The sequence below is a fragment of the Crocodylus porosus genome, unplaced genomic scaffold (genome assembly GCF_001723895.1).
Source record: "Crocodylus porosus isolate Cpor-Errol unplaced genomic scaffold, CroPor_comp1, whole genome shotgun sequence".
In the NCBI taxonomy this organism is placed as follows: Eukaryota; Metazoa; Chordata; order Crocodylia; family Crocodylidae; genus Crocodylus; species Crocodylus porosus.
The window spans coordinates 19,924,927-19,936,482 of record NW_017728951.1 but is presented as its reverse complement, the minus strand read 5'-3'; the positions used below and the strand labels follow the sequence as shown (position 1 = coordinate 19,936,482).

The 11,556-nt window shown below is 43.3% G+C and overlaps 1 long non-coding RNA gene across 1 annotated transcript in view; it reads left to right on the top strand.

Annotated features, from left to right (window-relative positions):
- Window positions 1-1,199, top strand: part of LOC109323929 — a 2,956-nt gene extending 1,757 nt beyond the window's left edge. Inside the window, exon 2 of the long non-coding RNA XR_002104786.1 lies at window positions 801-1,199. This is a non-coding gene — a long non-coding RNA (uncharacterized LOC109323929). The remainder of the gene's footprint in view (window positions 1-800) is intronic.
- The last annotated feature ends 10,357 nt before the right edge of the window (window positions 1,200-11,556 follow it).

The following is an 11,556-nucleotide window of genomic DNA, read 5'->3' as shown; positions in this document are numbered from 1 at the left end:
CCCCAGTACTCTTTCCTGCCATGGCAGGGGGTCGGACTAGATGATCTGCTCAGGTCCCTTCCAACCCTACAAACTATGAAACTATGAAACCCTGGATGCTCCATCTGGGATGGGAACTTGATTACACTTCCACTGTCTAAATACATTGTAAGATTGTCTTTGGCTCAAACAGCTTACAAGCTAGGCCCCCACTTCAGCAAAATGTTTAACCATATGCTTAACTTGAAACTCATGAGAAATCCACATGGTCCTAATCAAGCTTAAACTGGGACCTTCACACTCAGGACAGACATGGGGTTGGAGAAAGAAAGGACGATCACATCTGTTTCATATAATTCAAGCACATTTTGCAATGGAAGACTGATTACTTAAGCTTCAACAGTAGTGTCGCAACTCTGGTAACTCTGGAGTATTAGAAGCTGGTTCAGATTCAACCCTCATACAAATGTGTGGAACGGGAGCTATGCTTGCTTACCTGAGTGATGAATTTAGCTCGGTGTTGGTACGACAGTCTGAAGATACAAGGTATAGTTGTTATAAAGACTAGTGATAGAAGTGCTGGTGCCTATCATTCCAGTGGGACAGTAGTGAGAGATGCTTATGGGCTGTTTTTGGATCCAAATAAAAAGGATTATTTTCTTTACTGTGGAAAGTCTAAAATTCTTCCAGCAAGTGGATGGTTCTAGCAAGAGGAATAGCCACGCTGAGTTGCAGTGTGTTAGGATATCAGGCAGCTGTATCAACTAATGTTACTAATTTGTGGTTAGCCTAAACCTATACATTGCTTTTTATTTTTACAGGTAAATACCTGTATCATCTGGGGAGAAAAGAAATGAGAAATCTACATGGATAATTTTGCATTTGAGGTGTCCATTGGATGCAGGAACATTTAATCACCCGAAGACATTCTTTTATAACACTCCCTCTCTGATGCAACAATAGAGAAGTGTTTGCATACTATTAAGTATTGCAATCATTTATCTGGGAATAGTTTATAAACTACAGAGACTCTTTTACCTGTACAACTGAGATCTGGTTAATGATTTCAAGATGACTGAGAACAGCTTGTATGGAACACTGTGTGAGCAGCAGAGCTGATCAGGGACTGGAAGTTTTTGTCGTGAGGAAGTCTGCGAGTTTTGAAATATGGTTTTACTTTTGAATCAGAAGGAAATGTCAAAAATCCCAATTTGCCATTTAAAAAAAAAAAAGAGAGATTGTTTGCTCCTCATAGTCTAAACAACTATGTTATTCCATTTTTATATTTTCTCAAAATAAAATAAAAATGTAAATACTCATCTGGATACTTCATTGTATTTTTTGTTTTATGGAACATGGATGAAAATTCAGCTATTCCCCTGGAATGCATCTAGTAAAATTCATTTGTGAGAGTTTGTGGTATATCCTGGACTGACAGCCTAAAGATCTAGTACTCAGTATTTGACATATGGGTTTAGTGGCAGAAAATGACGTGCTAAAGAACTTGAACATGACATCCAAAGATCACATGTCGGATGTTTCGAGTTTACTCCAGTTGGAACGCAGCTCAGTCATGGCTTCTGTTCGGAGATCTCCAACACGTGCGCCAATCAGGATGTCCACATTTACAGGTACACGAGAATGAGAACGAGACATTTCACACACCACTGCTAATCAGCCTCCTAATATTTAGCCCATGTCCTTCAAGGGTGTTGTAGGAAAGCAAATCTCAATTTAGTCGAGAAGCAGATTAAGAGATTTCTTGCACTAAGGGCCAGAATTGAAGTCAGTTGATCAAGGAAAAGCCTTCCAATGACAGCGGTGAGTTTCTGGATGAAGATCTCTCTTTGGATAGCCTACTTCAGAAATTTTCATAGCCAGGCATTCAGTCTCATCAAGCTCAAGTCCATGTCCCTGCTCAATTACCCTGATGAAGCAGGCCTCTTAAAAAATACAATGAAAAAAGTTTTTAGTTTCTAATTCCCAATTTACTTGGGACTAGAAAATGCACCATAATTAATTACCAAGTATACGAGCGCCCATAAAAGATTTTATTACTGGGTAGCAACCCCCTGAGAGAATGATAAATGGTGTTAAGTGGTTAGAAACCAGCAATCATGCATCACATAGTTTCCAGCGTTTCTGATAAAAGTTCTCCCAATTTTTTCCACTAGAATTTTGCACAACGGATTGGCTAATTTATTCCAGATCATTTATCTCTGTTCTCCTGAGCATCAGTTCCTGTCTTTACTGATCTTCTATGGAAGAAAAACCACGAAGTCTAGATCAGGCATCAGGAATAATGAATAAAATAAATGTCGCCTACAAAAAACCATGCTCAGTTAAAGTTAATGTTCTGACTTAAATCAGAAAAAACAAAGTGGCAGCTTTTTGGTCACATTTGTTTTTTTTTTAAATGAACTGTAAAGCGCTATTAGACATATTACTAGTTCTTCGCTTTGATTCACCAAGATATAACCACGTATATTCATAGGGTCATGAAGGAATCTAACTGGACTATGGTTGCTGGATAGAGTGGGAACCAAGGAGGAGGCAACGTCACCTTTGCAAGCACCCCAAAGTCTGCGCAGGGGTCTGCCTCTCTTCCTAGACCCTTCACAAGCTTCAGCACGTTCTTGGGGATCCTGAGATCTGGCATTCGCTTGATGACATGATCAAGACACCCGAGTCTTTTCTTACGAATCAACATTCCCATGAACGACATACCAGCACAATGTAAGGCTTCCACATTTGTCGCCCTGTCTTGCCATCTTCTTTGAAGAATTTTATGCAGGCATTGGGTAGGAAAGCTGTTTAGTCTTGAGACTTCTAGCTGTTAATGGCATAGGTTTTCCACATAAAAGCTGCTGGAGGGAAGTCAGCCAAGACCTGAACTGTTTATAGTAATGAGAAACCTGGAGATGATCTTATTGCTCGCATGGAACCAGTTGGCTCCATCCCAGACTGTAGCATGGATGGGTCAAATCTGAACTTACCCAAAAGTGTAAAAATTCACAGGAATTAACTGCAACCCATGTGTTGCAGAACTGTCACTAGTTCCCGGCAGTGGGAAAGATCTTCTATACTGCTTCTCTTATGGGGACAGAGGATATGAATACACAGAGCTATGCCTGGGACACCAACACTCTTTAGCTAGAAAACAGAAGACAGAACTGAAAAGGTTAAAGTCATTAGAAAAATCGATGACAGGCAAAAACGGAAACAGACACCTGAGAACATGGGAATGGTACGTTGTAATAATGCATTAATGGGACCACTCCAGTGCATTGTTTCAATGGCAAAAATACCACTGAAAGTCAAATGTCTGCTGAGATGCACTGAACTGAATTAACTTCCTTGGTGCTGCCTGACCCCACAGGTCTGATCCCAGCTTGAAGCCATGAATAAGAGACGCTTGAGTTGAAAAGGCCAATGATTTCATGTAATTCACTTCCCCGAGGTGTTACCGTTTCAAAGATGCATGGACTTTTTGAGCCGAGAACTAAACAGTTTGCAATCAGTCTCAAAGAGCTGGGGGGCAAATCTTCCTTCTGTGGCTCTAGATAGGGTCAGTGAAGGGGGAAAGGAAGATTTCGATTTTTACTCTATAACTTGTTGACCTGGGTGGGTTGGCAAGAGTGTCAGCTACAGAGCTTACTGAATTCAGCAAAGAAAGAGAAGAACAAGTTCATGAGTGAAGTGGATGGAAGAGAACAGCATCATTGGATGGTGAGGGTCTTCAGGTCAAAATATGGACCTTTTCTTACTAATCAACATTCCCATGAACGACATACCAGCACAATGAGGGAGAGGATGTGGAGAAGACAGATTAACCTTGAATTTGAATTGAAGCGCCACACTCTTTATTATCTCAGGTGGCATTTCAAAGAGAGGAAGTCCATGACAAGCACGCTTAGCAGAGCATGCACTATATGTAACATTTTTGAAGTTGGGAAAATTCCCCAGTGACATTCAAAATGCTGAACAAAATGTTGATTTCTCATTTGGTCCCAGACTGCAGTTTCCCTGGTTGCTTTAACTAAAAATATCGAAAAAATGTCGACAATGCAATTTGAGCTATTTTACAGAGTTAACAGGTCAGTTTATTTCTTCAAGTGAATTTTCAGTCTGAGTCCTCTGTCCACTGGGGATTAGTAAATTCTTTGCTGCAGGAATTTAGGTGGAACATTTATTCCCAAATGATGAACCACTTTAATCAGCTGAGTAAGCTTCAGCTAAGCCGCAGCGTTGATCTGTCTCGTTTATTCAAAGTTGCTCACAGAGGACTTAGATCTTATGAATATTAATACTATGATTTGCTCTTTTTTCACCCTCAAAATAATTCCTGTAATGACAGTTAAATAATTCCTGTAATGACAGATGGAGAAACAATGACCTTATTCTACGCAAGTCTCTTTATATGTAAATTGAGCAGTTACCCTTATTCTTTCACATCTCTGATTGGCAGGCTGTGCAAAAGGTGGCAGTGGGAACTGTCAGAGTCGTTTGCTGCAGAAAGGAAATTCTACTGGTTAACTCATAGGAGAACGTCTGTGATTGAGTCTGCCAGCAAGAAAGACAGTGGAAGGAGGGAAAGTGGGAAGAGGGGAAGAAGCTTAAAAGAAAATTTGAGTTCTCACAACCCTGTTGGGACAAGTGGGATAAAGCCACCCTCAGGATAACCGTCTAGAAAGACCCCTGACCAAGGTAGAGGCAGTCTCAAGATGGATCCGCCTTGGTTTTACACAAGCTCCAAAGTTTGCTGGAAAAGATCTTGGAGCGTTTTAGTTGCTATGGTGTCAATATCCGGCCAACACACACGCGTGTGACAAAGCAAGTCGTTTACACATCAAGCGTGTTAATTCCATGGTCCTGGTCACCAAGGCTTGAATTGGGAGAACCAGCCCTGAGCAGGGAAACCAATCTCAGAGCCATATGTAGATCTTCTACACATAATGTAATCCATTTTCTTCCCCTGGTTATCCTGCACATTTACTAGGCCGCTATTTTCCAGTTTCATAGGAACTGATGTAATCATTAGCAGGAGGAACACAGCTGCAGGAGGGACGTAAAATTTGAAGTGTTATATAAATAATATAATATACCTGTATATAATTTGCAAGTTAGCTCTTCGTGGAGCGCTGCTTTGTTTCCATTAGCTGTTGTCAGACGGCATGCAGTATGAATAACTCATCAGAGGACGTGCTCACTCGCTGCAAGACAATGGATGTTCCAAGCCAGCGGCAATCGAGAAGACAGACAAAACACAAACGAGTGACTTTGGATGTAGACAGACATGACAATTATACTGGTGTCAAATTATATGTAGAAGCTGTTCCCATGTAACTGTTACCTCTACGTGCTCCTAAAGGGGTACGCCTGTAGAAAAACACTTCTAACTTTCACACTATGTCATTCAGGGGCAAAGCTACCATGATTTAGGTCAGCTGTATGACTAGAAGAGCATGCGTGCATAATAGCTGCCCAATAACTGATGTGGGTGCCAAGCAGCAACCCCGTTCCCCATTTAAATTAGCTGAAAAGTGTGTCTGTCACCAGCCTTTGTGGTAGAGGAAGCATCAAAGTGCTGTCTTAGCATTAACCATATGGTCTCACTCCACTTTTGCAGGCCTTTTTTTAAATTAAATTCATGATTTATTTGATTTATTTTCCATTTTAAATACCTACCTACCTGCTTGCCTGCCGGTCTTTGCCTTCTGAGATGGAAAAGGACTTTTTAGCTGTGTAGTACTATGCTAGATAAATCTCACCCTCAGAAATTGGCCTCCAGTTTTCTGTCATCTGTAAACGTAGCCCTGAGACTGTTTCACCTAAAGCTCAAGTCACCAACTGTCCTGGATTTCCTGGGACAGTCCTGAAGTTAGAGCTATGTCTTGGGGTCCCCAGTAGGCATTTGTGCTAACTGGGGAAAATTTAGCACAAAAAAATCTGTTTGCCAAATTGGGAAAGCAACAGGTATGAAGTACTGCCAAGCAGACCAGCAATAGTGTGCATGTGCCTCTCTCATTAGCTGGCTATATCTTAGGCTTTCCATCATTTCTCCCACTGACCTTGGCTCAGCAGTAGACCCATAATATGCTGCTTCTGGTGAAGGTAGAAGTTTTTCGTCACTTCTTATTCCCAGGATGCCCTGCAACAGCAGTCACTTGGTTGGCAGGGACACTACAGCAGTGTTACATACAGTTGTACAATACTGTGACCAGGCTAATTAGCCAGCCAATCGTACCTTGCTAAAGCAGCTATATTGCACTTGAACTGAGCCCACAAAAGGCTACTATACTACTTCTCTTCCCAGCTAATCTGCTTCTGGTCCTGAAGGTCTGCAGTGGGCTTTCGATCTGTGGTGAGTCCTGGATTTGGTCCCCAAAATTGGTTGCTTTCCCTAGTGCACTCCAGAACATAAGACCATAAGAACTGCTATTTGCTGGGTCAGACCATAGGGCCATCTTGCCCAATATCCTGTGTCACACAGTAGCAGAGAGGGGATGCTGAAAGGGACAGTGAATTGGGTCTGACCAGGGGTTTTCCCTAATGTTCCACTTGCTTCAGTGATCAGGTATTAGCATTGACCAGTCTTTCTGAGGCTGGATTTCATAGAATTATTAGAAGTTAGGATTGAAGGGGACCTCAGGAGGTCACATCTAGTCCAACCCCCTACTCAAACCAGCACCAGCCCCAACTAGATCATCCTCACCACGGCTTTGTGTCGCTGGGTTTAGAAAATCTCCAAGGATGGGGACTCCACCACCTCTCTGGGTAACCTGTTCCAGTGTTTTACTACCTTCCTAATATCTAACCTAAACTTCCCTTGCAGCAACTTGAGACTGTTGCTCCTTGTTCTGTCATCTGCCGCCGCTGAGAACAGTCCAGCTCCATCCTCTTCTGAACCCCTCTCGAGCTAGTTGAAGGCTACTATTAAGTCTCCTCTCAATCTCCTCTTCTCTACACTAAATAAGCCCAGTTCCCTCAGTCCTTCCTCATAAGTCATTCCCACCAGCCCCTTCACCATTTTTGTTGCCCTCCATGGACTCTCTCCAATTTATTCACATCCTTTCTGTAGTGGGGGGGCCCAAACCTGAACACAGTACTCCAGATGTGGCCTCACCAGTGCTTCCCTTGACCAACTGGTAACGCACCTACCAATGCAGCCCAGGATGCTATTAGCCTTCTTGGCAACAAGGGCACACTGCCTGCTTATATTTGGCTTATTGTCCACTGTAACCCCTAGGTCCTTTTCTGCAGAGCTGCTACCTAGGAAGTCAGCTCCCAGCCTGTACTGGTGCATGGGATTGTTTTGTCCTAAGTGCAGGACTTTGCACTTGTCCATGTTGAACCTCATGAGATTCCTTTGGGACAATCCTCCAAGCTGTCTAGGTCAGTCTGAATCCTAGCCTTACCCTCCAGCAGATCTACTACTCCCCCCAGCTTGGTGTCATCTGCAGACTTGCTGAGGGTGCACTCTGTGCCATCTTCCAGGTCACTGATGAAGACATTGAACAAAACCGGGCCCAGGATCGACCCCTGGGTAACTCTACTTGATACCAACAGCCTACTAGATATTGAGCCATTGATTACTACTTTCTGAGCCTGATGATCCAGCCAGTTTTCTATCCACCTTACAGTCCATTCATCCAGCCTGTACTTCCTTAGCTTGCCTGTGAGAATGCTGTGGAAGACCATATCAAAAGCCTTGCTAAAATCAGAGTATACCACATCCACCAGTTTTCCCGCACCCACAAAGCCAGTTATCCCGTCACAGAAAGCAATCAGGTGGGTCAGGCATGACTTGCTCTTGGTGAATCCATGCTGACTGTTCCCAATCACCTTCTTCTTCTCCAAGTGCTTAGAAATGGATCCCTTGAGGATCTATTCCATAATTTTTCCAGGCACTGAGGTGAGGCTGACTGGTGTGCAGTTCCCTGGATCCTCCTTCTTCCCTTTCTTAAATATGGACACTATGTTTGACCTTTTCCAATCATCCGGGATGATACAGCACAAATTAAAAACAAGCGCAGCATTTATAGACCTTTCCGCTGCGTATGACACTGTTTGGAGAACAGGACTTTTGCTAGAGTTGGCGTATGTCATCAAGTGCAGACCAACTCTCACACTAATAAACATGTTTCCCTCAAACCATAGATTCTGTACATCTCAGCGAGGATTTGAGCTGCTGGTGAATGCTAAATGATAATCTCCATCAGAGGTCTGTTCGTTCTCTGATTCTTTTCAACATATACACTAGTGACTTCCCACTGACACCATTGCGTAAGTTTATTTACACTGATGATATTGCATTAGCCACACAAGGTGATACTTTCAAGGCAATAGAAAAAGTCCTCGAGAATGATCTGCCCACCCTAGAGGACTATTTCCAAACCTGATGCTTGAAACCTAACACAGCTAAGACAGCCATTTCCTCGTTCCACCTTAACAACTCTCAAATCAACAAAATGCTAAATGTACAATTTTGTGGAACCAAAATTATGCACAAAAAACACCCATGGTACCTTGGAATCACTCCAGATTGAACTCTCCATTACTGCCAGAACCTCAAAATTACTGGCAAAAAGACAGTGACAAGGGTAAACATTATAGACAAGCTCCCTAGAACATCCCGGGGAAGCGATGCTCCTTGGTACAGCTGAAAACTGTGATCCCATCTGGTGCCAAAGCCCTCACACCTGTCACATGGACACACAGGTGAACACCACCATGTGAGTAGCAAGTGGTGCTATAAAATCCAGGCCACTCCTGTGGCTTCTGGTGTTATCGAATATTGCTCCCTCCATGCTGAGAAGGGATTCAGCCGTACTTTGAGTGTACGAAAAGGTCATGGCTGACCCTGAACTTCTGTTGTATGAAGATAACTGCCCCCCCCATCAAGATGTAGGCTTAAGCCAAGGAAAGCTTGCTGGTTACACATGCTTCAACTTTCATTGAACAGTCTGGATGCTGAGAGCCGCTGGCATGAAATCTGGTTTGCATCAACAGTGTGCAACAAAAATGTGGTCATTGATCCAATGATGAAGCTTATGGGATTCCACCTGAAACATAATTAGTGGACTGTACTGAACTGCATTTGTATGGGACATGGAAGGTGGGCCTATTTATTGAACAAATCAGGGACTCACCGAATTGTGTATGCGATGAGGTGAAGTAAATGAGCCACACTACAAATTCCTGCCCTGAAATTGCATATCCTGGAGGGACTGAAGCAATCCACTTAGCCAGCCTGAATGTCATCAACTGGCTATCAAACCTCAAGATACAACTTTAATTAACCTGCATCTTCTCTGCTATTGCTTGCCATAGCCATACGAAAGAAGAGCTTGCAGCCTCCAGCATTTGGAGTATAGGAAGCTCTAATTCAGAGGCTGTATCCCTAACTCCCATGTGCAATAACTACTTAAAGGTAGGGAAGCAGGAGGTTATAGTAGGAATCTGTGTTAATACTGGGCTTGGACTTCTCTTAGATTTCTCTGCAGAAAAGGAACATGCAATTTTGTGCAAGATTCCCAAAGCTTTTCCTAACACAATCCCTGTGGACACTAGTGTTTGCAACAACATTCAGTTATGTCCCAATGACATAAATGAATGGAGACTGGACTTTGAATTTAAACCTAACAAAGGGCTGGAGAGAAGGCAGAGTTTATGCAATTCAACACCCAAGAGCAATACTGAACAGTCTTTATGCTTCATGATTAGACAGGTCATACAATGTGATTTGTATGATGGTAGAGGTCCCAGAAGATTGGAAGAAGGCCAATGCGGTGCCTATGTTTCAGAAAGGGAAGAAGGAGGACCTGGGAAATTATAGACCAACCAGTTTGACTTCAATCCCTGGTAAAATTCTGGGGAAAATTATCAAAGAATCCATTACAGACAGGCTAGCAGAAGGCAGTATTCTGAAAGATAGCCAACATGGCTTCATTATGGGCAGGTCATGCCAGACCAATGTCATTTTCTTCTATGATCAGGTAACTCACCACCTGGATAGGGGGAATGAGGTTGACGTCATATTCCTGGACTTCAGAAAGGCCTTTGACCTGGTCTCCCACAAGGTCCTCATGAAAAAAATTGGGAAAATGCGGCCTCAACTACTTTACAGCCTGGTGGCTAGGTATCTGGCTCCGTGGTAGGACCCAAAGAGTATTGATTGATGGAACTGAGTCGTCATGGCAGAGGAAGACCACTGGCATCCCTCAGGGTTCAGTACTCGGACCAGTGCTTTTCAACATGTTCATCTACGATTTGGATTCAGGTATTAAAAGTGAACTAGAAAAGTTCACTGATGACACCAAACTATGGGAGAGCGTGGTCACACTGAAGGACAGGCTGGCAATACAGGCTAACCTGCACAGGCTCATGAGCTAGGTGGACCTCAACCTGATGTTGTTTAATATAGAGAAATGTAAAGCGATTCATCTGGGGAGAAATGATCCGCAACACACAGGCTTGGCAGTGCTACGCTTGCTAGCACCACATCTGAACGAGACCAGGGTGTTGTGATAGGCAATAAAATGAACATGAGCCACAAATGCCATGCCGTAGCTGGCAGACCTAATCAAACACTGGCATGCATCTACCGAGGCATCTCAAGCAAGGCTAAGTATGTCATCCTCCCTCTCTACTTGGCCTTGGTGAAACCGCACCTGGAGTACTGCATCCGGTTCTGGGTGCCGCACTTCAGGAAGGATGTGGAGAAGTTCGAGAGTGTCCAAAGGAGGGTCACATGCATGATTAGAGGCTCAGAGACCAGGTCATATAACGAGAGGCTGAAAGCGTTGGGACTGTTCAGCCTGGAGAAGAAAAGACTCAAAAGGGACTTGGTGGCAGCCTATAAGTATATCAAGGGCTTACATCTGGGCCTGGCTGAGCATCTGTTCACCAAGACCCCCCAGGGAAGGACAAGAAATAATGAGCACAAACTGATTAACGATCACTTCAGGCTAGAACATAAGGAAACACTTCTTTATAAGTAAAGTACCAAGGGCTTGGGACAGGCCAGAGGTGGTACAGTTATCCACCTTGGCGATCTTCAAAGAGTGTCCTGACGCCTATTCTGCTGGGGTCATCTGATCCCAGGAGTCTTTTCTGCCCAAGTGCAGGGGGGCTGAACCCGGTGATTTGTAAGGTCCCTTCCAGCCCCTAACAACTATGAAACTATGAATTTAGTACCACTTAAAACTACCAGTGTTTGCAGAGCTGTACAAGTTATAGGTGACGGCAAGGTCTCTGACCGGATGAATTGGGTCTTGATTTCGGGTCCAATTCAAAATCAATCAAAACCAATGGGATGCCTTCCATGGCCTTGGACTATGTGGAATGTGTCTTATGCCCTTGTACCATAAACTCCTCAACAAATATGCTCATTTCCAAATGTTCTCGTATCCAGGAGCATCCACAAGTAAATTCCCCTAGGCTGGAATCCAGCCCCATAATTGTATCTGCTCAGACTTTCTTTCCCTGCAAAAAAAAGACCAAAAGTTTTATTTTTTGTTTTCTTCATGAGTTTTTCTTTTTATATAAGAAGGAAGAAAACTTTTAAATAGGAGT